This window comes from Capra hircus, chromosome 1 (genome assembly GCF_001704415.2).
Source record: "Capra hircus breed San Clemente chromosome 1, ASM170441v1, whole genome shotgun sequence".
Taxonomy (NCBI): domain Eukaryota; kingdom Metazoa; phylum Chordata; class Mammalia; order Artiodactyla; family Bovidae; genus Capra; species Capra hircus.
In genome coordinates this window covers 840,687-868,640 of record NC_030808.1, presented here as the reverse complement: position 1 = coordinate 868,640, position 27,954 = coordinate 840,687, and the positions used below count along the sequence as shown (strand labels likewise).

At 46.6% G+C, this 27,954-nt stretch overlaps 1 pseudogene; it reads left to right on the top strand.

Moving 5' to 3' along the window:
* Positions 10,246-10,685, top strand: LOC102175329 (annotated as a pseudogene).

Sequence of the window (27,954 nt, the reverse complement as noted above, 5' to 3'; positions counted from 1 at the left end):
CCGCTGGCCACTGTGCAGTGGGAGGCGGCCTGTCCTCCCAGGACCGTGGTGCCCAGTGGCACCTACCCCTTCCTTACTGCTTGACCAACACATCTGCTCTGCTCTGTGGTTCACGTTCCATCCAAAACCGGAGGCTCCCATTCTCAGAAAGCGTCACTGCTCAGGCTTCCGTGTTATCTCTAATACGCTGACGTTTTTTTGACAAAGTGTTCAGTGGCTCAGTGTAAACGTTTAAAATGTCTTATCCTTTAGGGACTTCCCTGGAGGTCCAGTGGTTAAGATTTTGCCTTCCAATGCAGAGGGTCAGAAAGTTTGATCCCTGGTCAGGGAGATAAGATCCCACAGACTTCCACAGCCAAAAAAAAAAAAAAGAAAACGAATATAAAACAAAAACAATATTGTAACAAATTCAATGAAGACTTTAAAAAATAAATTAAGTAACTGGTACTTCAAAGAAGTCTCTTTCAGCATGTCTTGTTTTAGTTCCCTAATATGTCAGGAGCTTCAGAAAATAAAAGTAGCCCAGGCTTGCTCAAGCTCTGATTCTGAGATGTTTTGTAATTGCATATCTATTTGTCTTATACACATTCTTCCATTTTCTTGGGATAGTTTGGTCCTAACTCCACCATCAAGACTTCAGCTTGCTGGAGATAAGGCCCAGGGTTCCTTTTCTTCTGTGCATTGAGTGCTCAGAAGTGTCTGGCTCTTTGCAACCCTCTGAACTGCAGCCCTCCAGGCTCCTCTGTCTATGGAATATTTGCAGCAAGTGTGGGTTGCCATTTCCTCCTACAGCAGATATTCCTGACCCAGGGGTGACTCCTGAGTCTCCTGTGTCTCCTGCATGGAAGGCGGATTCTTTACCACTGAGCCACTAAGGTAGCCCACTTTTCCCGTATCCCCATCCGAACCATCTGCTCACATTGCCCACAGAGCAGGTGACGTATGATGTACGCCATAGTGTGATCTTCTTTCTTAACTAGCTGTGGGGCCTCTCTGAGCATCAGGGTCCCTGCGTGTGAAACTGGGGTGATAATATGACCTAGCTGGCAGGGTTGTGGGGGTGATTAAATATGATTCTACAGTCAACACATGTAACACGATCCTGAACACATAGAAGGTATCCAGTGAATTGCAGTTGCTTGGGGTTGAATTGTATCCCCTAAAAAAGATGTGTCGAGGGCTTCCGAGGTGGCCCAGTGTTTGGAGGTCTGCCTGCCAATGTGGGGAACACAGGTTCAATCTCTGCTCCAGGAGGATCCCACATGCCACAGGGCAACTAAGCCCATCACCTCAACTACTGAAGCCCTCGTGGCCTGTAGCCCAAGCTCTACAACAGAGAAGGGAAGTCACTGCAATGAGAAGCCACTCACCGCAAAGAAGAGTAGCCCCCACTCACCGCAGCTAGAGAAAGCCATCACACAGCAACAAAGACCCAGCACAGCCAAAAACAAATAAATACGTCTTAAATAAAACAGACATGTTGAAATCCTAACCTTGGCCCTCTAAATGTGACCTTATTTGGAAATGGGGTCCTTGCCGATGCCATCGAGTTAAGATGGGAGTACCAACACCAAACTGGAGTAAGGTGGGCCCTAAATCTAATGCCAGGTGTCCTCAGAAAGAAAAAGGAAATTTGGGAAAGTGATTGGGACTCCACACTTCTCACTGTGGAGGGCACAGTTTCAGTCCCTGGTCAAGGAAGTAAGATCCTGCATATCATGCAGAGCATAGCCAAAAGTAAAAAGGAAATTTGGAGACACACAGTGTCCACTATTAACAAACCTAGTTGAGGTGATGGAATTCCAGCTGAGCTATTTAAAATCCTAAAAGATGATGCTGTTAAAGTGCTGCACTCAATATGTCAGCAAATTTGGAAAACTCAGCAGTGGCCACAGGACTGGAAAAGGTCAGTTTTCATTCCAATCCCAAAGAAGGGCAATGCCAAAGAATGCTCAAACTACCATATAGTTGTAATCATTTCACACCCCAGCAAGATAATGCTCAAAATCCTTCAAGCTAGGCTTCAGCAGTATGTGAACTGAGAACTTTCAGATGTATAAATTGGGTTCAGAAAAGGCAGAGGAACAAGAGATCAAATTGCCAACATTAACTGGATAGTAGAAAAAGCGAGGGAATTCCAGAAAAATATCTACTTCTGCTTCATTGGCTATGGTAAATCCTTTAACTGCTGCTAAGTCAATTCAATCATGTCCGACTCTGTGCGACCCCATAGACTGCAGCCCACCAGGCTCCTCCGTCCCTGGGATTCTCCAGGCAAGAACACTGGAGCGGGTTGCCATTTCCTTCTCCAATGCATGAAAGTAAAAAGTCAAAGTGAAGTCGCTCAGTCATGTCCGACCCTCAGCAACCCCATGGACTGCAGACTTCCAGGCTCCTCCGTCCATGGGATTTTCCAGGCAAGAGTACTGGAGTGGGGTGACATTCCCTTCTCTGCCTTTAACTGTGTGGATCACAAAAAACTGTGGAAAATTCTTAAAGAGATAGGAATACCAGACCACCTTACCTGTTTCCTGAGAAACCTGTATATAAGTCAAGAAGCAGGAGTTAGAACCGGACGTGGAACAACGGACTGGTTCCAAACTGGGAAAGGAGTACGTCAAGGCTGTATGTTGTCGCCGTGTTTATTTAACTTATATGCGGAGTACATCTGAGAAAGGCTGAGCTAGATGGATCCCAAGCTGGAATCAAGATTGCCAGGAGAAATATCAACAACCTCAGATATGCAGACGGTACAAGTCTAATGGCATGACAGAAAGTGAAGAGGAGCTGCCGAGCCTCTTGATGAGGGTGAAGGAGGAGAATGAAAAAATTAGCTTGAAACTCGGCTTTCAAAAGACTGAGATCATGGTATTCAGTCCCATCACTTCATGGCAATAGATGGGGAAACAATGAAAACAGTGACAGACTTTATTTTCTTAGGCTCCAAAATCACTGTGGATGGTGACTGCAGCCATGAAATTAAAAGGTTCTTGCCTCTTGGGAGAAAAGCTATGACAAACCTAAATAGTGTATTAAAAAGCAGAGAATATCACTTTGCCGGAAAGGTGCATAGAGTCAAAACTATGGTTTTTCCAGTAGTCATGTATGGATGTGAGAGTTGGACCATAAAGAAGGCTGAGTGCCAAATAATTAATGCTTTCAAATTGTGGTGTTGGAGAAGACTTGAGAGTCCCTTGGACTGCAAGGAGATCAAACCAGTCAATCCTAAAGGAAATCAACCGTGAATATTCATTGGAGGGACTGATGCTGAAATTGAAGCTCCAATACTTTAGCCACCTGATGCAAACAGCCAATTCATTGGAAGAGATCCTGATGCTGGGAAAGATTGAAGACAAACGAAGAAGGGGGTGGCAGTGGATGAGATGGTGAGATAGCATCAGTAACTCAATGGACATGAGTTTAAGCAAACTCCAGGAGATAGTGGAGGACAGAGGGACCTGGGGGGCTGCAGTCCATGAGTCTGGCAAGACTTAGTAATTGAACAACAACAGAGACTTTACCCATCTTGTTTCCACTGCATGGAACACCTTTTCCCTTCATGTCCAACAATGCAAACCCTGCCATCCTCTGAGTACATCTCAAATAACACCCCCTCTTCCAGGAAGGCCTCCCCAATTCCTCCCCACCAGAATTCATCTCTTCTTCCTCTGTACTGTGAAGGCACTTGCTTGGTTTGTTATTGTCATTCTATTCTATCTTGCTATCACAGCCATCTCCCTGCATGGTGCATGACGTTTCTCCTCTCTAGGGAGTAAAGCCAAGTTCATCATCTCCACAATAGCCACTAGGGTGTGGTGGACACAGTGACTGTCCCAAGACTCACATTCTTTTCCCACTTTCTCATCTCTGAACTAGGAAAGTGTCTTCCATTGGATAGTGTATCACAATATAACCAGAAGTATTTTCCTTAGTGCTTCCTGGAATAACAGCATGCCTTACAGCCAGTGATGTCTTTTGTTGTTAGCCTCTCGATGTGTTTGTCTAGCGTAACCCCATGAACTGTAGCCCTCCCAGGGTCCTCTGTCCATGGGGTTTTCCAGGCAAGAACACTGGAGTGGGTTCCTGTTTCCTTCTCCAGGGGATCTTCCCAACCCAGAGATCAAACCCACGTCTCCTGCGTGGCGGGTGGAGTGATGTCTTAGATTCCTTTAAATCCAGTAGAAGGTGTTGAACCAGTATTTGCTATAGTGGATGAGTTTAAGTCACTTGAAGTGGGAGAGAGAATCTAGCCCTCTGTCTGGGTTAGAGCACATTTCAGGGCAATGTGGGCTCCCCCAGGCCCTCTACTTACTTTGCTGACCACTTGAATGGTGATGATGGGGGAGCCTGGAAAGACTTCACATGTTCTAAACCCATCTGGGAAGGGACTCTCTTGAAGGCATTTTCTCACTGGCAAAATCTCTGTTGCCACCAGCAGCAATCTCCATCATGGACTTCTTGGTGATTCCTCCCTCTGTTTCCCAACCCCTGCTTCCTGGAGTGTCCCCCAAATAAAGCACCCACACCCAAACCCTTGTCTCAGGCTCTGCATTGGGAGAGTGCAATTGAGAGGCCAGGATCACCATGCACCACCTTCATGGGGGCTATGCCTGCTCTTGGCAAAGAAGGGCAGTGGCGCCAGGGTCTGCGGGCAGTGCAGGAGCATCCAGCAATCACGGTGGGCACTGCCTCTCCTGTGTCTCCCTGTCGTCCTGCTCCATACTTGTTCCAACCCCTCCTGCAGGCAGGTAGACAGCCAGATTTACCCAGACCATGACAACTGATTTGGGGCCCCGTGACAAGGCAGTTCCCAGGTGGTCCTAGTGGTAAAGAACCTGTCTGCCAACGCAGGAGACATAAGAGACGTGGGTTCAGTCTTAAAGTCGGGAAGATAGCCTGGAATAGGAAATGGTAACCCATTCCAATATTCTTGCCTGGAGAATCCCATCGACAGAGGACCCTGTGGCCATAGGGCCGCCAAAAGTCAGACATGACTGAAGTGACTTGGTACGCATGCTTAGCACACGACAGGGCACTTAGAGAGGGACCGTCTCTAGGGAGAGCAGGGTAGGGGATGGGAGTCCCGCCTGCTCTGGGAGACAGAGGGGCTCGGGGATTGGAGGGGCACGTTGTCCTGGGAGCAGATGGGGCTCCCTGTGCACCAGCGGTCACTGACCAGCCCAGTCGCTGAGGTCCTGGGTCCAAGCATGTCGCCTGCAGCCCCGGTGGGGGTGCTCAGCACACATGGCCACACGTGGGAGGGAACCCACCAACCCCGGGTCCAGCTTCGAGACCTCAGGCCTGGGAGAAGGAGGGAACAGGAACAGATCATGACCACGCTCCCCAGGCCAGGGAGCAGCAGCTTCCAAGACAGATCTGGTCTCCTTCAGCAGAGACAGGAGGGGAGGGACGTGGCAAGGGGGAGGGTAAGGGAGCCCTGTCCTAAGGGGGCTATGCCCCCACCCCCCTGTGCTAGGCCCACCACACCCAGGTGATGAAAGTGGGACCCTCAGAGCTCCAGAGAGACCCTGCATGTGTGCACGTGTGTGCATGTGTGTGCGTGTGTGAGATAGGCATTTGACAGCTATTCAGTCACTTCATCTCCAAACCCAGGCAGCGGCTGGCACCTGCCACCACTTGGGGAGGCCCTTGGGGACTTGGTCACGCTGAGAGCCCTGCTGGTATCTGCCCTCCTCCTCCCAACCTTCCATGTTCCCTGTCTTCCTCTTCTCCCTCTTCCAAGAATAGAACTCACATTAGGTGTTTCTGCTACCAAACCAGAAGCGATGCAGGTGCCGTTTGGGGACGAAGCTGGAGAGAAACAGTGCAAGCCTTTTCACTCGAGCTGCGCGTGTCAAGCTGCCTCTCTGGTCTGTTTGTGATCAAATGGGCTGTAAGTTGCGTATCCCTGATTAATTAATGAGCCACACGCGACATTTTACTGGGATCAAGGTGCATTTCTAAAGTGTAAGCAAGAGAAAGAAATATCTCCCAGACACAAAAATGATCCATACACACCTCTGCCTGAAAAGCATTTCAAGGTCTTTGCATCCAGGCTGATTTCCCAGAGCCGGCCGTTCTGCCTCCAAGTCCCCAGTACCTAACCCAGTCCTGGCTCACAGTAGGATTAGTCAGAATTTGTTGGATAAATAAATCGGCCTTCAAAATATAGTGCCAGGATATACACAGAGAACAGCTAATATATCCACTTTTATTGAATAGGAAAGCATGTCCCAAGTAGCAAGTCACTAGTGACAAAATAAAGCTGGAATTAGCACCAGCCCACAAGCCAGGAGTGTGGATCCTTGCTGGAGCTGGCTGATGGATACCTAGGACTGATAAAAACCATTCTCTCTACTTTGGGCATTACATTTTAAAAATATGCTTTAAAAAAGTAAAAATATATTTGAATTCTTCCACAATAATTTTTTTTTGATCCCTATCCTAGGAAAAACTTAGTTGAAACTAAGTAGAAATTTTAGGGAAAGTGACACATATGACTCACAAGGTTGGTATCACAACCTTCTTCAACAGGGATGCTCACCCACATGTCCCCTCTGTCCAAACAAGCATGAAGCTCATAGCACGTGCATTCAAGGATGCTCTTTGGTACTAACTTGATGCTCCTGCAAATGCGAACTCTAAGCCACCAAATATGAGCAATGATAAATTACTACTTCGTGACTTCTTCAATGGCAACCAATTAGAAAGAAAAAAAATAGCAAAGAATCCTAAAGAACATGTTTTGGCTTGTGGCTCAGCACTGCGGGATACTATTAAACCCCCTGAAAGTGACAGTGGCTCAGTTATGTCCAACTCTTTGCGAGACCATGGACTATACAGTCCATGGAATTCTCCAGGCCAGAATATTGGAGTGGGTAGCCTTTCCTTTCTCCAGGGCATCTTCCCAACCCAGGGATTGAACCCAGGTCTCCCACATTGCAGGCAGATTCTTTACCAGCTGAGCCACAAGGGAAGCCCAAGAATACTGGAGTGGATAGCCTATCCCTTCTCCAGCGGATCTTCCTGACCCAGGAATCAAACCGGGGTCTCCTGCATTGCAGGCGGATTCTTTACCAACTGAGCTACCAGGGAAGCCCTATTAAACCCTTTAGGAAAACCGATTTTAGAAACAAATCTAGCAGGAGACACACACCACCAATTTCTAGCAAAGTTCCATTACTTCAAGAAGTCTTGCACAAAAATGTGAAGCAAGGACAGTGAACATGAATGCTCTGTCTTCTGATGGTGCTGATTTGGTGTCTGAGTTTGTGTTTATCGGGTGCTTTCAGTTTTGACCATTTGTAAAGGGTTTTACGGAGAAGGCAATGGCACCCCACTCCAGTACTCTTGCCTGGAAAATCCCAAGGACAGAGGAGCCTGGTAGGCTGCAGTCCACGGGGTCTTTCTGAGGGTCAGACACGACTGAGCGACTTCACTTTCACTCTTCACTTACATGCATTGGAGAAGGAAATGGCAACCCACTCCAGTGTTCCTGCCTGGAGGATCCCAGGGCCTGTGGAGCCTGGTGGGCTGCCGTCTCTGGGGTCGCACAGAGTCCGGCACGGCTGAAGCGACTTAGCAGTCGCAGCATAAAGTATTTTATTCTATATCTTTTCCATGCAGTTGTTTTCAGTTCTTGAAAACAATTTTAAAGTACCTGGAAATTTAAACCTCGATCATAATTTGAAAAGACAATGAAGTATCACACTGCTGTATTTAAAATGGACAACCCACAAGGACTTACTGCACGGCACAGGGAACTCTGCTCAATGTTTTGCGGCAGTCTGGATGGGAGGGGGATTGGGGGTGAATGGACACACGCATGTAAATGACGGAGTCCCTTTGCTGTCCCCCTGAAACTATCACAACATTGTTAGTCAGCTCTACTCTAATACAGAATAAAAAGTTACATAAGAAAAGACAAGTACCTAAATATTGACTATGTAAATATTCAAATAAGTGCCATTCATATGAACAGTAAAATAAGTCAGCATGCTTGGGCATTTTAATGGGCTCCCGCATGCTCTCTGAATGATTCAAACTGTCTTGTTAAACAGACAGATCACAGGCAGATTTCCAAAAGGGAACACACTGCAAAGTCACAAAACTCTTCTTAACCCTGTGATTTGAACAAGCAGAATCATTTCACAAATGCTGAGACTGTATTTCCAAATGCATTCCAGAATGACCTTGGAAATTCAGTGCAATTAATATATTATGTTTGGAGTCTGGGGGAAAGACTTAAAGATAGTTACCAGGGGCTGGGGTTAAGGGGATGGGGGAGATAAGAGAGATGTTATTTAAGAATACAAATGTGCGAAAATTCCCCAGTGGTCCAGTGGTTAGGGGGCTTCTCTGCTGGTTCAGATGGCAAAGAATCCACCTGAAATGCAGGAGACCCAGGTTCCATCCCTGGGTTGGGAAGATTCCCTGGAGAAGGGAATGGCTACCCTCTCTAGGGATCTTCCCTGTAGCTCAGATGGTAAAGAATCTGTTCAAAATGCAGGAGACCCAGGTTCAATCCCTGGGTTGGGAAGATCTTCTGGAAAAGGGAATGGCAATCCATTCCAGTATTCTTGCCTGGAGAATTCCATGGACAGAGGAGCCTGGGGGGCCACAGTTCATGGGGTTGCAAAGAGTTGGACATGACTGAGCGACTAACACTACCACTACTATCCACTCTAGTACTCTTGCCCAGAGAATTCCATGGACAAAGGAGCCTTGTGGGCTACCGCCCTTGAGGTCGCAAAGAGTCAGACACAACTGAATGACTGACACTTTGGCCTTTTTTTTTTTTTTTCACTTTCCAGTGGTTAGGCGGAGAAGGCAATGGCACCCCACTCCAGTACTCTTGCCTGGAAAATCCCATGGACGGAGGAGCCTGGTAGGCTGTAGTCCATGGGGTCACGAAGAGTCAGACATGACTGAGCAACTTCACTTTCACTTTTCACTTTCATGCATTGGAAAAGGAAATGGCAACCCACTCCAGTGTTCTTGCCTGGGCTGCTGTCTCTGGGGTCGCACAGAGTTGGACATAACTGAAGTGACTTAGCAGCAGCAGCAGTGGTTAGGACTTGGCACTTTCACTGCAGGGGCCCCGGGTTGAATCCCTGGTAGGGTAACTAAGAACCCACAAGCCTCCTAGAGTGGCCAAAAAAAAAAAGAATAATAATAATACAAATTTGCAACTAGTATATAAGTAAGTCCTGGAGATCTAATGCACAGTATGATGATTATAGATAACAATGTTAATTGTTCAGTCATGTCTGACAACAAATATTTTATTAGAAACATCAAATTTGATCAGAGACTATCTTTAATATTCTCACCACAAAAAAAGAAATAACTAGGTGATGTCATAGAGGTGTCAATTAACACTACAATGGCAATCATATTGCAATATACAAATGTATCAAATCAACATGTTATATAACCGAAACACAATATCACATATCAAATATGATTCAATTAAGAAAGGAAAAAATTGCACATTAATTTTTTTTTATCACTGAGACAGAAGCTGTTTGAGAAAGAGAGCTCAAAAAAAAAAAAAGAAAAAAGAAAAAAAAAGAAAGAGAGCTCAACTCCAAAGACTGGACCTAAAATTACAATTTGTTCTCAATCGCCACCACATTAAATGTATCCATATACACACTTTTCAAATAAACACTCAAAATGAATGACTGTGAAGGAGCGCTCCATGGACCAACCAAACATCAGCCTTATCAAAAGCAGTTGATTTGTCTGTAGAGTTAAAGCCAGAGCTCTCTGTGGAAAGTTCCACCAAAGACTAGAACAAACCGGGCCATTTTGGTAAAAATTGTTGCTGTTCAGTCACTCAGTCATGTCCGACTCTTTGCGACGCCATGGACTGCAGCACGCCAGGCCTCCCTGTCCATCACCATCTCCCAGAGTTTGCTCACACTCATGTCCATTGAGTCAGTGATACCATCCAACCATCTCATCCTCTGTCGGCCCCTTCTCCTCCCGCCTTCAATTTGGTAAAAAATAAAAAGTGATAAACCCACCTGGGAACGATCAAACAGGCTGTGACTTTGCAGGACTAGCAGATGGTCGCCAAAAGGTCACTGCAACCTTTCCCATCTCAGTGAGTGGCAGCTGTGACTTAGGCCAAAACCTGGGAGGCATCTTCCTCTCTCTCTCTAACCCTGCATCCAATCTGTCGGCAAATCCTAAAGTTGAAAGCATCTCTCTCTCCTTTGGCACCAGACCGCCTCCATCATGGGTCGCGTGCACGCTCCCTGGAAAGGCCTGTCCCCACGTCACAGAGTCCCCACCCGGCTGAAGCTGACACCTGAGGACATGAAGGAGCAGACCTACAAAGTGGTCAAGAAGAGCCTGACTCCCTCACGAATCGGGGTGGTCCTCAGAGACTCACATTCTGTTACATAGTACATTCTGTGACAGGCAGTAAAATCTTGAGAATTCTTAAGTCCAAAGGACTTGCTCCTGACTTCCCTGAGGATCTCTACCATTTAATTAAGAAAGCTGTTGCTGTTCAAAAGCATCCTGAGAGGAAAAGAAAGGATAAAGATGCTCAATTGCATCTGATTCTGATTGAGAGCCGTATTCACTGGTGAGCTGGATGTTACAAGACCAAACAAGTCCTTCCCCTCAACCGGAAATACGAGTCATCTGCAGCCTTTGGCTTGATTGCATAAACTTGTCTGGTGTACTCGAGCAATAAAGCTAGAAAGAAGGAGGCTTCCCAGGTGGCTCAGTGGTAAAGAACTTGCCTGCCAATGCAGGAGACACGGGTTTGATCCCTGGGCCAGGGAGATGCCTCAGAGCTACTAAGCCCGAGCACTACCATAACTGAGCCCACACGCCACAAGCCTGAACACCCTAGAGTGTACGCCCCACGACAAAAGCAGCCCCCGCAGCGAGGAGCCTTCACACCGCACCTGGACCGTGACCGCCCCTAGCAGCAGCTCGAGAAGAGTCTGCACAGCAACAAAGACCCAGCACAGCCATAAATAGATTTTTTTATTTTTTTTTATTTTTACTTTATTTTACTTTACAATACTGTATTGGTTTTGCCATACATTGACATGAATCCGCCATGGGTGTACATGAGTTAAGGACTAGGAAAAAAAAAGAGAGTATATCCAGAATACGGCCACTTCTCACACCTCCATCCGGGCCACCACTGTGTGGTGTCTGGATTCTTCCCGAAGCCTCCCCCTGGTCTCCTGGCCCCTTCTTATCTTTGATATCAGGGATTATTTGTGAGAGAAGATTAATAAGTGAACAAATGATCATGAAAGCAAAACAAGAGCTGAAGAGGAATATTCCAAGAATCTTTCCAGTCCCCCTCCCCATATCCTCCTCTCACCATGGGGGAAAAAAAAGGTGATTTGGGAGAAGAAGGAACTGTAATCTTGGGAAAGAGTGGACTTTTCCCAAAAAATTAGATTAACAGCAAACAATAAATGTAGATACTGACTGAGATCTTCTATGTCCCAAGCACCATGAGAATAGCTTTCCCTGCCTCTGCTTGCTTCTTGAAACCAACCCTAGGAGGTACTCGGGTCTCCTTTTGTGAATGTGCACATTTAGTTTTTGGTAACTCTTCTGACACCAACTGCAATACAGTTCTGGCACGACTAGCCAGTTACCTCCCCACCCCTGCCCACGGCACCCCAAGTTAAAGTCTGGGTCCTCCACAGGACAGCCCTTCCCTCACACTCTGGCCTGGGGGGTCCCAGGCCATCCACACTTCTGATGACTGGCTACAAATTCAGAGCTTCCCACAACCCCTCGGGTTTAGTAATCCCCCAGGAGGACTCACAGGACTCAGGACAGTACTCTACTTACCATCACTGTTTTATTATAAAAGAGCCAGGCCAGGTCCAGCCGAGTGAATGCTCACATAGGCAAAGGTCTGAGAAGCCCGAGTGCAGAGCTTCCGTGTTCCTCCCTGTGGACTCAGGCATGCCACCCTCCTGGAACATCAATGAGATCGCCAGCTGCCAAGCTCCATCCAGCCTCAAAGTCCAGAGTTTTTCACCGGAATCTCATTAAGTCAGCCTGATCGACTGACTCATTGCCCACGTGGGCAATCAATCTGCTAGAATCTGGAGCACGAAGCCAAGCCCCTGTCCTCGTCCAGCCCAGAGCCCTTTCTCTTAATGCCCATCTGGATTCAGCCAGCGGGGAAGAGGGGTAGAGGACCCTTTTTTTCTCAGGGACCACAAATATTCATGTACTCACTTCTCCAGTTATCCTTTCTTTCCCTACAGCCTCGAGCATCCTTTTCTAATTCAGAAGGAAGAAGCCCGGGTTCTTACATCATTATCCCTCTCCTAGATCTGAGAACTTCAGCTGAATCAGTTCCCTTCCTCACCAAGGATTGGCTTTTGAAACCCAAAGGCCTGTTTTTAACCAGACGTCACAGTAGGAAGTTCCTGAAAGCCTATTTGTACCATGGAATCTCCCCCGGAGGAGCAGAACCTGCTTCTGATGCAGAGAGAGACCTAGAGGACGAGAGCCATAAGAGGTGGTTCCACATTCTCCCAGGCTTCCCTGGTGGCTCAAATGACAAAGAACCCTCCTGCAGTAAAGGAGGCCTGGGTTGCATCCCTGGGTCGGGAAGACCACCTGGAGAAAGAAATGGCCCCCCATTCCCATATTCTTGCCTGGCGCATTCCGTGGACAGAGGAACACGGTGGGCTGCAGTCCATGGGGTCCCAAAGAGTCGGACATGACTGAGTGACTCCCCCCGCCGCACACACACACTCTTCCCAGGTCAGTGTGATCCACTCCAGTTTTTCTGTGAACTTATCTTTACACTGACTGCTGCTAAAATGTACTTACCTCTCTTTTGTTGTTGCTGCTATTCAGCTGCTAAGTCACGCCTGACTCTTTGTGACCCCGTGAACTGTAGCTCGCCAGGCTCCTCTGTCCTCCACTATCTCCTGGAGTTTGCTCAGATTCATGTTCATTGAGTCAGTGATGCCATCCAACCGGCTCATCCTCTGTCTTTGCCTTCTCCTCCCCCTTTTCCCAGCATCAGGGTCTTTTCAAATGAGTCAGCTCTTCGCATCAGGTGGTCAAAGCCTTGGAGTTTTGGCTTCAGCATCAATCCTTCCAATGAACACCCAGGACTGATCTCCTTTAGGATGGACTGGTTGGATCTCCTTGTAGTCCAAGGGACTCTCAAGAGTCTTCTCCAACACCACAGTTCAAAAGCATCAATTCTTCGGTGCTCAGCTTTCTCTGTGTCCAACTCTCACATCCATACATGACCACTGGAAAAACCATAGCCTTGACTAGATGGACCTTTGTAGGCAAAGTAATGTCTCTTCTTTTAATATGCTGTCTAGACTGGTCATAACTTTCCTGCCAAGGAATAAACATCTTTTAATTTCATGGCTATAGTCACCATCTGCAGTGATTTTGGAGCCCCGAAAATAAAGTCTGCCACTGTTTCCCCATCTATTCCCTCTCTTTAAAGACTAATTTCTTAAACTTTTTAATTTTGTATTGGGGTATAGCTGATTAACATACAGTGTTGGGTATTAATAGTTTCGGGGGAACAGTGAAGGGCCTGAGCCATGTGTATGCAGGTATCCATTCTCCCCAGACTCCTCTCCCATCCAGACTGCCGCACAACATTGAGCAGAGTCCCCTGTGCTGTATAGCTGGTCCTTGTTCATTATGCAGTTTAAATACAGCAGTGTGTACATGTCCATCGCAAACTCCCTAACTTCGCCTTCCCCCTGCCCCACCGCCCCCTCAGTCTTCTCCTCTTCAGGCAACCATAAGCTAATTCGTGAAACCTGTGAGTCTGTTTCTGTTTGTAAAGACTAATATTTTTATATACTTTACATTTTCCAAAGTACTTTCTCCTACCTTGCCTTACCTTGTGAGGTAGCAACTAACTGGCCATCTCCAATGAGAAAATGTGCTCGGGGTCTCAAGCGGCACGTGGAAATGAGCGGAGTTGCAAAAAGCTGCCAGCCGCATCGTGCACTGGCTGAGTGATCAGCTCAGTAACTTGCTGAATTGACAGATAACGTATGGAAGTGTTCATCTCCCTGTAGATTCACTAGAGTTCCGTTCCCGTCTTTTCACTGCAGTTAATTTTCTCTAAATCCGCTGGCCCAGCACAGCTGTATGTTGGCCCTTCTGCTTCGCGTTTCTGGGTCAAGCACTTGCCCATCACGTTTTTGCATATGAACGCGTGAGTTCGGCCCTGTGTATGAGTTTCTCTGTCCTCTCTGTCTGCAGACATACGTCCTGCCCCTAGTGTGTCTCTGCCTTTGGTGGAGAAGCCAAAATCTGTTCAGTCCCAGACTGAGGAATCTATTTCCCAGTTTCTGCAAAGGGTTTTCCTGTGAATTAATTTTCTGCCAACTGAACTGGAGCCCCACCCAGTAACCAGCAGAACCAGGAGAACTTGAAGGCAAAATGCCACGCTGTTTTGTGCAGAGGGTGGGGGATAAATTAGGAGTTTGGAATTAACATATACAGACTACTCTATATGAAACAGATAATCAACAAGGACCTACTATATAACATGGGAAACTCTACTCAATACTCTGTAACGACCTATATGGGAAATGAACCTGAAAAAGAATGGATATATGTATATGCATAATTGAATGACTTTGCTATATACCTAAAACGAACATGATATTGTAAATCAACTTATTCCAAGACAAAATGAAAATTAAATTTCCGAAGAAGAAAAAAAAAGTGCTATGCTGCGGTCCTCTGACCCTGTCGCCTCTGTCGAGCTTACATGATGTGAGCCCCTGGCTATGCATCGGGGCGCTCATTCAACCTACATGCTCTGGCCTGTGTGGCCTCCGTAGGCCTTCTGGAACCTCTGACTCAGCCTTGGGCATCACCCCAGGCAGGCCGGCTCTGAGCCTTCCTGCGTTTGCACTCCATCTCCCAGCACCACCAGACAAGCCACTGGGTGCCTAATAACGGCCCTGCCCTGATGATGAATAATGGTGACATATGGCGATGGGGATGGTCACAACTGGGAGAAGCGAATGGAGTTATGCAGGGGGAAGTGAAGCTAAACAGCAAGGCCTCCTGATGCTGAAATTCACATACCTGTTGACTCCTCCCTAGGGCGGGATGGAAAAACTCCTCCCAGGAGACAGCCCATCTCCCTATGTCTGTAGCAGAGTATTTCGGAAAGAGTTTCCCAAAAGTGTGCTTCCAGACCCAGGGTGGCTATACACTCCTTTAAAAAAAAACAAAAAAAAAAAACAAAAAACCTGCTTCTAATAGCGATTCATCAGAAATCTATAGGAATGAGAGGGTCGTCACTATACTGCATTTGAGATGGCCCTCCTCTTTTCCTGCGCCTCCACGGAGGGGTGGAGTCTATTTCAGCCTCTCCCATTGACTCTGAGCTGGTCTTAAGAGCGGCATTGACCAATAATACAAGGCGGGATTTACCTGGCACCCATTCCGGGTCCTTTGCTCTCGCTGCTCATCTGCTGTGTCAAGGCGGAGTCCTGGATGGTGAGGCCGTGTAGAGAGAGGCCTGGGGGATGAGTGGGTATTTTGGACATTTCAGCCTCAACTGAATGTAGCCACATATATGATCTGATCTGATACTGCCTGGAGCAGAGCAGCCTGCTAAGTCCCGTCTCAGCTCTTAAACCATAGAACCCTGAGAACTAGTATGTTGTTATTGTTTTAAGCCAGCCACTAAATTTTTGGAGTGATGCGCTACACAGAAATACGTCACATGTTCTTGTTCTACTGGAGACAACAGGACACTGAAAGAATCCATTGCAAACTGCAGAATCAGTGCCCCTAGAGGAACTCCATGAAAAAGCCCTTCCAGTCAGGCCTGGTCCACCTAAGAGACAGATGTGAAGAGCAGTGCAGTCAGAGGAACCCTGGTTCTGGTTGAACTAACGGCCCCTCGGACTCCTAGCCAGGCCCAAGCATTCCCCAGGCATGCACTCAAATATTTATGGTGGCTGGCGCATGATATGGATGAATGGAATGGGGGGAGTGTTTGCAAATCAATTACACAGGAATGAGTATTCTTCACTTCCAAAAGGACCAGTGTCTCCTCCCATTTTTCTTGAAAGAGACAGCCTTCTCCGGGTATCCTGTTGTCACTTCTGCTGACGGCGTGCATGCTCAGCCACTGAGTCGTGTCCAACTCTTTGCGACCTCTTGGACTGCAACCTGCCAGGCTCCTCTGTCCATGGGGTTTCCCAGGCAAGAGTACTGGAGTGGGTTACCGTTTTCTCCTCCAGGGGATCTTCCTGACCCAAGGATCGAACCCGTGTCTCCTGCACTGCAAGCAGATTCTTTACTACTGAGCCACCTGGGAGACCCAAATTCTGCTGGAGTCATAGGTAAAAGAGAAACAGTCTCTACCATCAGACAAACAACAGTTCAAGGGCAACTACGAGTGACAAGTGACCCCGGCTTCAGGCTCAGGGAGGTAATAGGGTGGTGCTGTAGTGGATACTGTGGCATGCTGCCCAGACGCCCTGCAGGATGCACACACTGCTCAGACAGTGGACGCTGGTGGCGCCCTGCAAAGTCATTCTCTGGGAACTGTCCTCAGCTGAAAACTGCCACTTTGCCCAAGGTCACGCCCCTTCCTGGGGACAGCCCATGTCCAAGGATGGTCAAAAGGGAATATAAAGTTCTGCCTCCATTCTCTTCAGACAGGACAGCCCTGAGAGACCATCTTACCTCTGGGACGGGCCGAGACCTTGGTTGTGACTGATTCACCTCACTGTTCTTCAGTTTCTCCATCCAATCCTTCCTCCTTCCTGCCATTACCAGTAATGATCCGGAGTTGTTGTTATTTGTTTGTGACCCCATGGACGGTAACCCACCAGGTTCTTCTGTCTGTGGGATTTCCCAGGCAAGAATACTGGAGGGTTGCCATTACCCTCTCCAGTGGATCTTCCTGAACCAGGGATCAAACCTGCGTCTCTTGCATTGGCATGGGGATTCTTTACCACTGTGCCACATGGGACGCCCACGTTCCTGAGACCACTCTCCAGAATAATCCTGACTACAAATCCCCCTCTAAGTCGGTTACCCAGGGAGTCCCACTGAAGACAGGTGGGGACTAGAATGACCAGAAGTGGGCAGCTTTCAATGACTTCAGCCATTCTTCCCTGTAAAAAGAGGTTCCCAATATATTTGAGAAACAAATATAGACAAGATTAAGCGAACACCTTTAAGACTTTTCAGAGTCTTTCACATTAATATACTTTTAAAGTTTCTAAGGAGATTTCCTGTTTCATGTTAAGCAAAATTAATTGATCAGTTCAGTTCAATTCATTCATTTAGTCATGTCCAAATTTTTGCAACCCCATGGACTGCAGCATGCCAGGCCTCCCTGTCCATCACCAACTCCCAGAGGCTACTCAAACTCAGCATCCATTGAGTCAGTGATGCCATCCAACCATCTCATCCTCTGTCTTTCCCTTCTCCTCCGGCCTTCAAACTTTCCCAGCATCAGGGCCTTTTCCAATAAATCAGCTCTTCACATCAGGTGGCCAAAGTATTGGAGTTTCAGCTTCAGTATCAGTCCTTCCAATGAACAGTAAGGACTGATTTCCATTAGGATGGATTGGTTGGATCTCCTTTCAGTCCAGGGGACTCTCAAGAGTCTTCTCCAACACCTCAGTTCAAAAGCATCAGTTCTTTGGTGCTCAGCTTTCTCCATGGTCCACCTCTCACATCCATACATGACCACTGGAAAAACCGTAGCCTTGACTAGACAGACCTTTGTTGGCAAAGTAATGTCTCTGCTTTTTAATATGTTGTCTAGGTTGATCATAACTTTCCTTCTAAGAAGTAAGCATCTTTTAATTTCATGGTTGCAGTCACCATCCGCACAGATTTAGGAGCCCAAGAAAATAAAGTCTGTCACTGTTTCCATTGTTTCCCCATCTATTTGCTATGAAGTGATGGGACCAGGTGCCATGACCTTCATTTTTTTAAATGTTGAGCTTTAAGCCAACTTTTTCACTCTTCTCTTTCACTTTCATCAAGAGGCTTTTTAGTTCCTCTTCACTTTCTGCCATAAGGGTGATATCATCTACGTATCTGAGGTTACTGATATTTCTCCCAGCAATCTTGATTCCATCTTGTGCTTCATCCAGCCTGGCATTCCACATGATGTACTCTGGATATAAGGTAAATAAGCAGGGTGACAATATACAGCCTTGATGTACTCCTTTCCCAATTTGGAACCAGCCTGTTGTTCCATGTCCAGTTCTAACTGTTGCTTCTTGACCTGCATACGCATTTCTCAGGAGACAGGTATAGTGGTCTGGTATTCCTATCTCTTGATGAATTTTCCACAGTTTGTTGTGATGTATACAGTCAAAGGCTTTGGTGTAGTCAATAAAGCAGAAGTAGATGTTTTTCTGGAACTCTCTTACTTTTCCAATGATCCAGCGGATGTTGGCAATTTGATCTTTGGTTCCTCTGCCTTTTCTAAATCCAGTTTGAACATCTGGAAGTTCATGGTTCACGTATTGTTAAAGCCTGGCTTGCAGAATTTTGAGCATTACTTTACTAGCGTGTGAGATGAGTGCAATTGTGCAGTAGTTTGAGCATTCTTTGGCATTGCCTTTCTTTGGGATTGGAATGAAAACAGACCTTTTCCAGTCCTGTGGCCACTGCTGAGTTTTCCAAACTTGCTGGCATATTGAGTGCAGCACTTTCACCGCATCATCTTTCAGGATTTGAAACAGCTCAGCTGGAATTCCATCAGCTCCACTAGCTTTGTTCGTAGTGATGCTTCCTAAGACCCACTTGACTTTGCATTCCAGGATGTCTGGCTCTAGGTGAGTGATCATACCACTGTGGTTATCTGCGTCATGAAAATGTTTTTTGTATAGTTCTTCTGTGTATTCTCGCCACTTATTAATATCTTCTGCTTCTGTTAGGTACATACCATTTTTGTCCTTTATTGTGCCCATCTTTGTATGAAATGTTCTCTTGGTATCTCTAATCTTCTTGAAGAGATCTCTAGTCTTTCCTATTCTATTGTTTTCCTCTATTTCTTTGCAGTGATCACTGAGGAAGTCTTTCTTATCTCTCCTTGCTATTCTTTGAAACTCTGCATTCAAATGGGTATATCTTTCCTTTTCTCTGTGGCCTTTCCCTTCTCTTCTTTTCTCAGCTATTTGCAAGGCCTCCTCAGACAACCATCTTGCCTTTTTGCATTTCTTTTTCTTGGGAATGGTCTTGATCCATGTCTCCTGTACAATGTCATGAACCTCAGTCCATAGTTCATCAGGCACTCTATCTATCAGATCTAATCCCTTAAATCTATTTGTCACTTCCACTGTATAATCATAAGGGATTTGATTTAGGTCATACCCGAATGGTCTAGTGGTTTGCCCTTCTTTCTTCAATTTAAGTCTGAATTTGGCAATAAGGAGTTCATGATCTGACCCACAGTCAGTTCCTGGTTTTGTTTTTGCTGACTGTATGGAGCTTCTCATCTTTGGCTGCAAAAAATATAACCAATCTGATTTCAGTATTGACCATCTGGTGATGTCCACGTGTAGAGTCTTCTCTTGTGTTGCTGGAAGAGGGTGTTTTCTATGACTAGTGCACTCTCTTGGCAAAACTCTGTTAGTCTTTGCCTTGCTTCATTCTGTACTCCAAGGCCATAAATGCCTGTTATTCCAGGTAAGGACATCTTTTTTGGGTGTTAGTTCTAGAAGGTCTTGCAAGTCTTCATAGAACTGTTCAATTTTAGCTTCTTCAGCTTTACTGGTTGGAGCTTAGACTTGGTTTACTGTGATATTGTATGGTTTGCCTTGGAAACGGAGAGACATTATTCTGTCATTTCTGAGATTGCACCCAAGTACTGCATTTTGGCGGAGAAGGCAATGTCACCCCACTCCAGTACTCTTGCCTGGAAAATCCCATGGACGGAGGAGCCTGGTGGGCTGCCATCTATGGGGTCACAGAGTCAGACACGACTGAGCGACTTCCCTTTCACTTTTCACTTTCATGCATTGGAGAAGGAAATGGCAACCCACTGCAGTGTTCTTGCCTGGAGAATCCCAGGGATGGGGGAGCCTGGTGGGCTGCCGTCTGTGGGGTCGCACAGAGTTGGACACGACGGAAGTGACTTAGCAGCAGCAACTTCATTTGGACTCTTCTGTTGACCATGATGGCTACTCCATTTCTTCTAAGGATTCTTGCCCACAGTAGTAGATATAATGGTCATCTGAATTAAATTCACCCATTCAAGTCCATTTTAGTTCACTGATTCCTAAAATGTCAACGTTCACTCTTGCCATCTTCTGCTTGACCACTTCTAATTTACCTTGATTCATGGACATAACATTCCAGGTTCCTATGCAATATTGCTCTTTATAGCATCAGACTTTACTTCTATCACCAGTCATGTCCACAGCTGGGCATTGTTTTTGCTTTGGCTCTGTATCTTCATGCTTTATTTCCCCACTTTTCTCCAGTAGCATACTGGGCACCTACCAACTAGAGGAGATCATCTTTCAGTGTCATATCTTTTTGCCTTTTCATACTGTTCATGGGGTTCTCAAGGCAGGAATACTGAAGTGGTTTGCCATTCCCTTCTCCAGTGGACCACGTTTTGTCAGAACTCTCCACCATGACCCGTCCATCTTGGGTGGCCCTACACAGCATGACTCATAGGTTCATTGAATTAGACTAGGCTGTGGTCCACCTGATCAGTTTGATTAGTTTTCTGTGACTGTGGTTTTCATTCTGTCCACCCTCTGACAGAATAAGGTTTATGGAAGCTTCCTGATGGGAGAGATTGACTGTGGGGGAAACTGGGTCTAGTTCTGATGGGCGGGGCCATGCTCAGTTCAGTTCAATTCATTTCAGTTCAGTCACTCAGTCGTGTCTGACTCTTTGTGACCCCATGAATCGCAGCACGCCAGGTCTCACTGTCCATCATCAACTCCCAGAGTTCACTCAGATTCACCTCCATCGAGTCCGTGATGCCATCCAGCCATCTCATCCTTCGTCGTCCCCTTCTCCTCCTGCCCCCAATCCCTCCCAGCATCAGAGTCTTTTCCAATGAGTCAACTCTTCGCATGAGGTGGCCAAAGTACTGGAGCTTCAGCTTTAGCATCATTCCTTCCAAAGAAAACCCAGGGCTGATCTCCTTCAGAATGGACTGGTTGGATCTCCTTGCAGTCCAAGGGACTCGCAAGAGTCTTCTCCAACACCACAGTTCAAAAGCATCAATTCTTCGGCACTCAGCCTTCTTCACAGTCCAACTCTCACATACATACATGACTATTGGAAAAACCATAGCCTTGACTGGACGGACCTTAGTTGGCAAAGTAATGTTTCTGCTTTTGAATATGCTATCTAGGTTGGTCATAACTTTTCTTCCAAGGAGTAAGCGTCTTTTAATTTCCTGGCTGCAGTCACAATCTTCAGTGATTTTGGAGCCCCAAAAAATAAAGTCTGACACTGTTTCCACTGTTTCCCCATCTATTTCCCATGAAGTGATGGGACCAGATGCCATGAACTTCATTTTCTGAATGTTGAGTTTTAAGCCAACTTTTTCACTCTCCTCTTTCACTTTCATCAAGAGGCTTTTTAGTTCTTCTTCACTTTCTGCCATAAGGGTGGTGTCATCTGCATATATGAGGTTATTGATATTTCTCCTGGCAATCTTGATTCCAGCTTGTGTTTCTTCCAGTCCAGCGTTTCTCATGATGTACTCTGCATAGAAGTTAAATAAGCAGGGTGACAATATACAGCCTTGACGTACTCCTTTTACTATGCTTCCTGACCTGCATACAGATTTCTCAAGGGGCAGGTCAGGTGGTCTAGTATTCCCATCTCTTTCAGAATTTTCCACAGTTTATTGTGATCCACACAGTCAAAGGCTTTGGCATAGTCAATAAAGCAGAAGTAGATGGTTTTCTGGAACTCTCTTGCTTTTTTGACGATCCAGTGGATGTTGGCAATTTGATCTCTGGTTCCTCTGCCTTTTCTAAAACCAGTTTGAGCATCTGGAATTTCATGGTTCACATATTGCTGAAGCCTGGCTTGGAGAATTTTGAGCATTACTTTACTAGCATGTGAGATGAGTGCAATTGTGTGATAGTTTGGGCATTCTTTGGCGTTGCCTTTCTTTGGAATTGGAATGAAAACTGACCTTTTCCAGTCCTGTGGCCACTGCTGAGTTTTCCAAATTTGCTGGCATATTGAGTGCAGCACTTTCACAGCATCATCTTTCAGGATTTGAAACAGCTCCACTGGAATTCCATCAGCTCCACTAGCTTTGTTCGTAGTGATGCTTTCTAAGGCCCACTTGACTTCACATTCCAGGATGTCTGGCTCTAGATGAGTGATCACACCATCGTGATTATCCGGGTTGTGAAGATCTTTTTTGTACAGTTCTTCTGTGTATTCTTGCTACCTCTTCTTAATATCTTCTGCTTCTGTGAGGTCCATACCATTTCTGTCCTTTATTGAGCCCATCTTTGCATGAAATGTTCCCTTGGTATCTCTAATTTCTTTAATCCAATTTTTTGTTGATGGTCAGGGTTGTGTTTCCTCCCTATTGTTTGAGCAACAGCAACAATTGATTAATTAATTGATATGCTCATTAATTGATGAGAGAGCCTCTCTTTCATGCATATCATCACTGAACCAGGTCTTACAAGGTTTCAAGAGAAGTAATAAATCTAGAAGTTTATGTGAAATCTTGTGATATTTAAATGCCAACTTGTTTTTTCATTATCTCATTTGCAATCTCTGAATTCAACTCTCTACACCAAAGACCATAAGATGTAATTATGAAATATAGCCAACCCCTTGAACTCAGTAAGCAAAATCTAGAATCCGCCTGCAATGCAGAAGACTAGGGTTCGATCCCCGGGCTGGGAAGATCCCCTGTAGAAGGAAAAGGCTGCCCACTCCAGTATTCTGGCCTGGAGAATTCTATGAATTGCATAGTCCATGGGGTCACAAAGAGTTGGACATGACTGAGTGACTTTCACTTCACTTCACTTCCCATCCAACCTCTTGAACTCAGTAAGCAAAATCTACATACTCCTACATTTCACATTATCTCCTCATATTCTCAGATGATTGATCAGATGTGAAAAGGGATAGGGTTGACCTTTAGATAGGTTAGCAATTTCATTGTACATCCACTGTTATTATGGACTAATGTTTGTGTCCCTGTTGCCCCTGTAGAATTTGTAAGTTGTTGCCCTAAACCCTGATGTGATGGTATTTGGAGGTGGGACCTTTGGAAGGTGACTGGGGTTAAATAGGTCATGAGGGTAAGGCCCTCATGATGGAATTAGAGCCCTTATAAGAAAAGGAAGAGACACGAGAGAGCTCGTTCTCTCTCCCCACTTGAGCTCACACACAAAGAAGAGGGTCATAGAAGTATGTAACAAGATGGCAGGCCCCTGTCAGTCAAGGAAAGAGACCTCAGAATGAAACCCATCTTGTCAACACCTTGATCTTGGACTCCTCGGTTTCTGGAATAATGACAAATACATTTCTATTGTTTAAACTACTCAGCCTTTGGTATTTTGTTATAAAAACCTAAGCTGACCAAGAATTGCCTGTCATTATTCTTCATAAGGATGGGGTGGTTTGATATCAAATAATATCACCAACTCAATGGCCATGAATCTGAGCAAACTTGGGGAGATAGTGGAGGACAGAGGAGTGTGGCATGCTGCAGTCCATGTGGTCACAAAGAGTCGTACATGACTTAATGACTAAACAACAACAACAGTTCTGCATAATTACACTGTATCATTTAAATCCTGTATCATTTACCCACTTTGCACACACTGGAAATTAATCAGAATCTCAGGTGGGTCACCAGGCACAGCTCCTACCTGAGTCTACTCAGGTGAAGACACTCGAGCTACTCAGCCTCACCATCCTGCCCGCTTGCCTTGTCCTGGTTATTATTTGAATAGAAAGTCATGCCTTCAAGTCTGAGTGGAACAGAGATGATTGTCCCTGTGAGCCTTTCCCAAGTTGCAGACTGACATGCAAAATAAATATTGCCATTGTTTTCAGCCTCTAGGTTCTGGAGTGATAGCTTACACAGGAACAGATGACCAGAGCAACAACTCCACAGACAAGAGCCTAGCACACAGTGCCTTGCAGGGGTGCTGCAGTGAAGGCCTGTGCCACTCCTGCTGGGCAGAGACCCCCAGAGTTCATATCGGGGACACTGGACACCGCATTCAGCGCTGGAAATTCTGCCAGGGCTGCCCCCAAGGCAGGATGTCTCGGCCACCAGCTGACTGAAGGGTCCATGCAGATCCCACTTCTTGGTGTCAGCTGGTCCTGAACCAAACTTCAAGTTGGGACGTTTGACTGGTGGGGCCAGGTCTCAGGTGGCACTGAGAGGCTGGGAAAGCAAATGTCTGGGTGCTTCCTGGAGGAGGAGCAGACTTGGGGGATGGAGACGTCTCCAAACAAGGAGAGGATGCTCAAAGGAGCCGAGGGCCAGAGCGCTCCTGTGGATACCTCACCCGGAGGCCGCAGCCAGGGACTTAATCTGCCTGTGATCTGACACTGTCGAACCAGAGGACCACCACCTCGCAGAACTCTTACTCAGGGTGCAAAACACGTGTGAGGGTCTGAGCACGAGCCTGACACAAAGTCAGTGTGCTACAGGTGACACTGTCAGAGAACTGGCGTTATTAGCAGACCCAGGAGACCGTAGCCGATCGACCTTTGGAATTCTCACACTCCCTGTATCAGAATATCTGTAGGGCTTGTAACTAAGCAGATTCTCAGGCTCTCCCTGGGACTGACTAAATCAGTATGAGGCCGGAGAACCAGCATTTTAACCCCTTCTCCAGATGATTCCCTGATGTAGTTAGGCCTTCTCTCCCCAGCATTCGCTCATCCACGCATCCATTTATTCAACCACCAACTCCCAACAGTAAGCTCTAGGCTGTGTGAACAGGACTAGACAGATTTCCAGGAAGGGGGTTCTGATGTGCAGGGTGGATGGTAAGAGTGGCTGGTGGAGGGAACAGGTGCTGTGGGAGGAGATGGTGGGGTGGGTGTGCCTCCCGCCCTGTGCCTGCTTCTCACGCTTCCCCTGCAGGACATGACCACCTCTGGCAGCCATGTCCAGGTTCAGATCCAGCCACCCCTAAGGCCTGCCTCAGCCCGACGCCAAATTCTTGGGACAGGCATCTGCTGGGCTCACCTGGTTGAGGTGTCCTCCTGGGGCCGCAGGAATTCCGCCCCTCTGACCCAGCACCCTGTCATGTCGGAGGAAGAAATCCGCAGATGCGCGACCCGTGTAGGTCATCAAGGCCTGCTCCAGGTCGTCAAGGTCTGCTCCAGGCACTGTGTGGCCAGACAAGGAAGAAGGAAAGGTGAGCAGGTGGCTACTGACCAGCTGTGTGACCTCAGCCAAGTTTCCTAATTGCTCTGGTCTCAATGTCTCTTCTCTAGAATGGGATTCCTAGTGAAAAGGCGAAAATCGCTCAGCCGTGTCCGACTCTTTGCGACCCCATGGACTTTATAGTCCACGGAATTCTCCAGGCCAGAATCCTGGAGTGGGTAGCCTTTCCCTTCTCCGGGGGTCTCCCCAACCCAGGGATCGAACCCAGGTCTGGTACCTAGTCTGTAGTTGTAGTTTGTGTTGTGAGGATTAGGCAGACTAATGGATACAGCTGACAACCGTACTTGCTCACTGAGGGTCATCATTTTGTAAATTATCTCCTCCATCACTCTGTTTAGTGATACTCTTTCCTTCGTGGCTATTATCACCGTAAGATCTTATGATATACATTTGCTCCTTTGCTTGTTTGCTCTCTGCCCTCCTTGGACTGTAAAGTCAATGCAGGCGGGAAGTTTATTCTGTCATCACTGAATCCTCAGCACCTAGCACGTGTCAAGCACTTGGTAAACGTTTGCTGAGCAAATTAATGAAGAGGCCGATGATGTCATAGTTAAGATAGGGCCTCAAATAACACTAAGACAAAACAGAATACAAACAGACTTGTGGACTCAGGGCGGCGACGGGAAGGTGGGATGAATGGAGAGAGTAGCGTGGAAACGTATCCATGATCATATGTGAAAGAGAGAGCCAGCGGGAATTTGCTGTACGACTCAGGGAGCTCAAACTGGTGCTCCATGACTACCTAGAGGGGTGGGATGGGGTGGGAGGTGGGAGGGAGGCTCAAGAGGAAGAGGACATGTATACCTACGGTCGATTCCTGTTGGTGAATGGCAAAAACCAACACAGTATTGTAAAACAATTATCCTTCAATTAAAAAATAAGTAATAACCCAGAATGCAGGGAGGCTCATGGGAGAGATACACAGGCTACAGGGTTTCCAGGGCAAGAGAAGCAAATCACATCAGCTGAGAGGTCTAGGAAAGGCTTTGCAGAAGGGGCATCTTGGGGAGGTGGGTCCCAAAGGGGACAGAGGGTCCCAGGGGATGAAGATGTGTTAGGAGGTCTGACTGGAAGGGGAATTAATAACAGCAAAATCAAGGGAAGGAAAGCCAGAGAAAGCTTAGGAAATGGCCAGGGGTGTCCTCGGGCTGGTCCTCAGGGACTGGGTGAGGCTGAGATCACAGAGGCCAGTTGCCACAGTGGGTGGAGATTTGACACAATCGTCCAGTGCGTGTGCTCCGAAGGGTAGAAGCGTCCTTTGGGTCCCAGCGCAGGCGCCGTCTGGACCTGACCCTTCCTGCGTGCGCCTGTGAGTGCAGAATGACGATCCACAGCACCACGGCCACAGCTGAAAAGATCCCAGTAGCTGTTAGTCTTTTCCACTTTTAAGAATGTAAAAAGAGCAGAAGTTGGGTTTTCAGTTCTGAATTCTAAACCACAGAATACATCCCACCTTTAGAGCAATGAAATTGTGAGTTGCTCAGTCGTGTTAGACTCTTACGACCCCATGGACTGTAGCCCGTCAGGCTCCTCTGTCCATGGGATTCTCCAGGCCAGAATACTGGAGTAGGTTGCCATTCCTTTCTCCAGGGGATCATCTTAACCCAGGGATCGAACCCACGTCTCCCACATTGCAGGCAGATTCTTTACCACTTGAGCCACTGAACCTGCCTCTAGAGCAAAGAGGCTCCCCCCAAATTATTCAGCACTGGAGCCCAAAAGCACACTTTCCAAAATGCCCAGAATGGTTGTGCACCCACAGAGGGAGTTCAGGTTCTACTTGACCCACCGGAGGAAACTGCCTCCTCAAAGGAATGCGTGAGGGGCAGAGTGGGAACGGCTCATGTGTGTGTTTTCTCCTACGTCTGAGGGGAGAAACCTCAAATCCGTCACTTCTGAGCATATTCACCCAAAAGGGACTCCGCATTGTCTATTTAGAAGGCAATACCAGTACCAGCTTCCTTGCCAACGAACTGACATTCTGACGAGTTAGGGTACAAAGTATGCCCTTTCCATCAGTGTGTTTAATACCACAGAAGCAGAGAAAGCTAAAACAATTACCTACGAATGACTGTGTATGTATCTGTCATCTAATTAGGTAATCTGCCCAGGTGTTTAGCACCAAAGCCTCTATGCTTTAATTGGAAAAAGTCAAGGACAGAAACTAATTAGCAGCATTAAACCAAACCAGAAGTCTAATGACATTAACCACCAATCACCATTGCAATTGGGAGTCTTTATTCTAAAACATTTTCAAAGCGGGGGAAAGGGGAAAGAAAACAATGTATTTTTGAAATTTAGAATATTGACTTCTAACCACCAGTTCCTGTTGACTTTGATCCACTCACTCAAAGAAACTGAAAGAATCGTGATTACAGAAAAGGCAGTATGGCATAAGAGAATGAGTACCCCTTCCATAATTTTTTTTTGGCAAGAAAAAATTAAGTACTATTTGAAACTCAATAGCACCCAGTTCTGTTTATTCATCCTTACCTCCTTCCTGGAGTCCCCTCCAAAGAATAGATGATTATCTACCTGCACCTGGA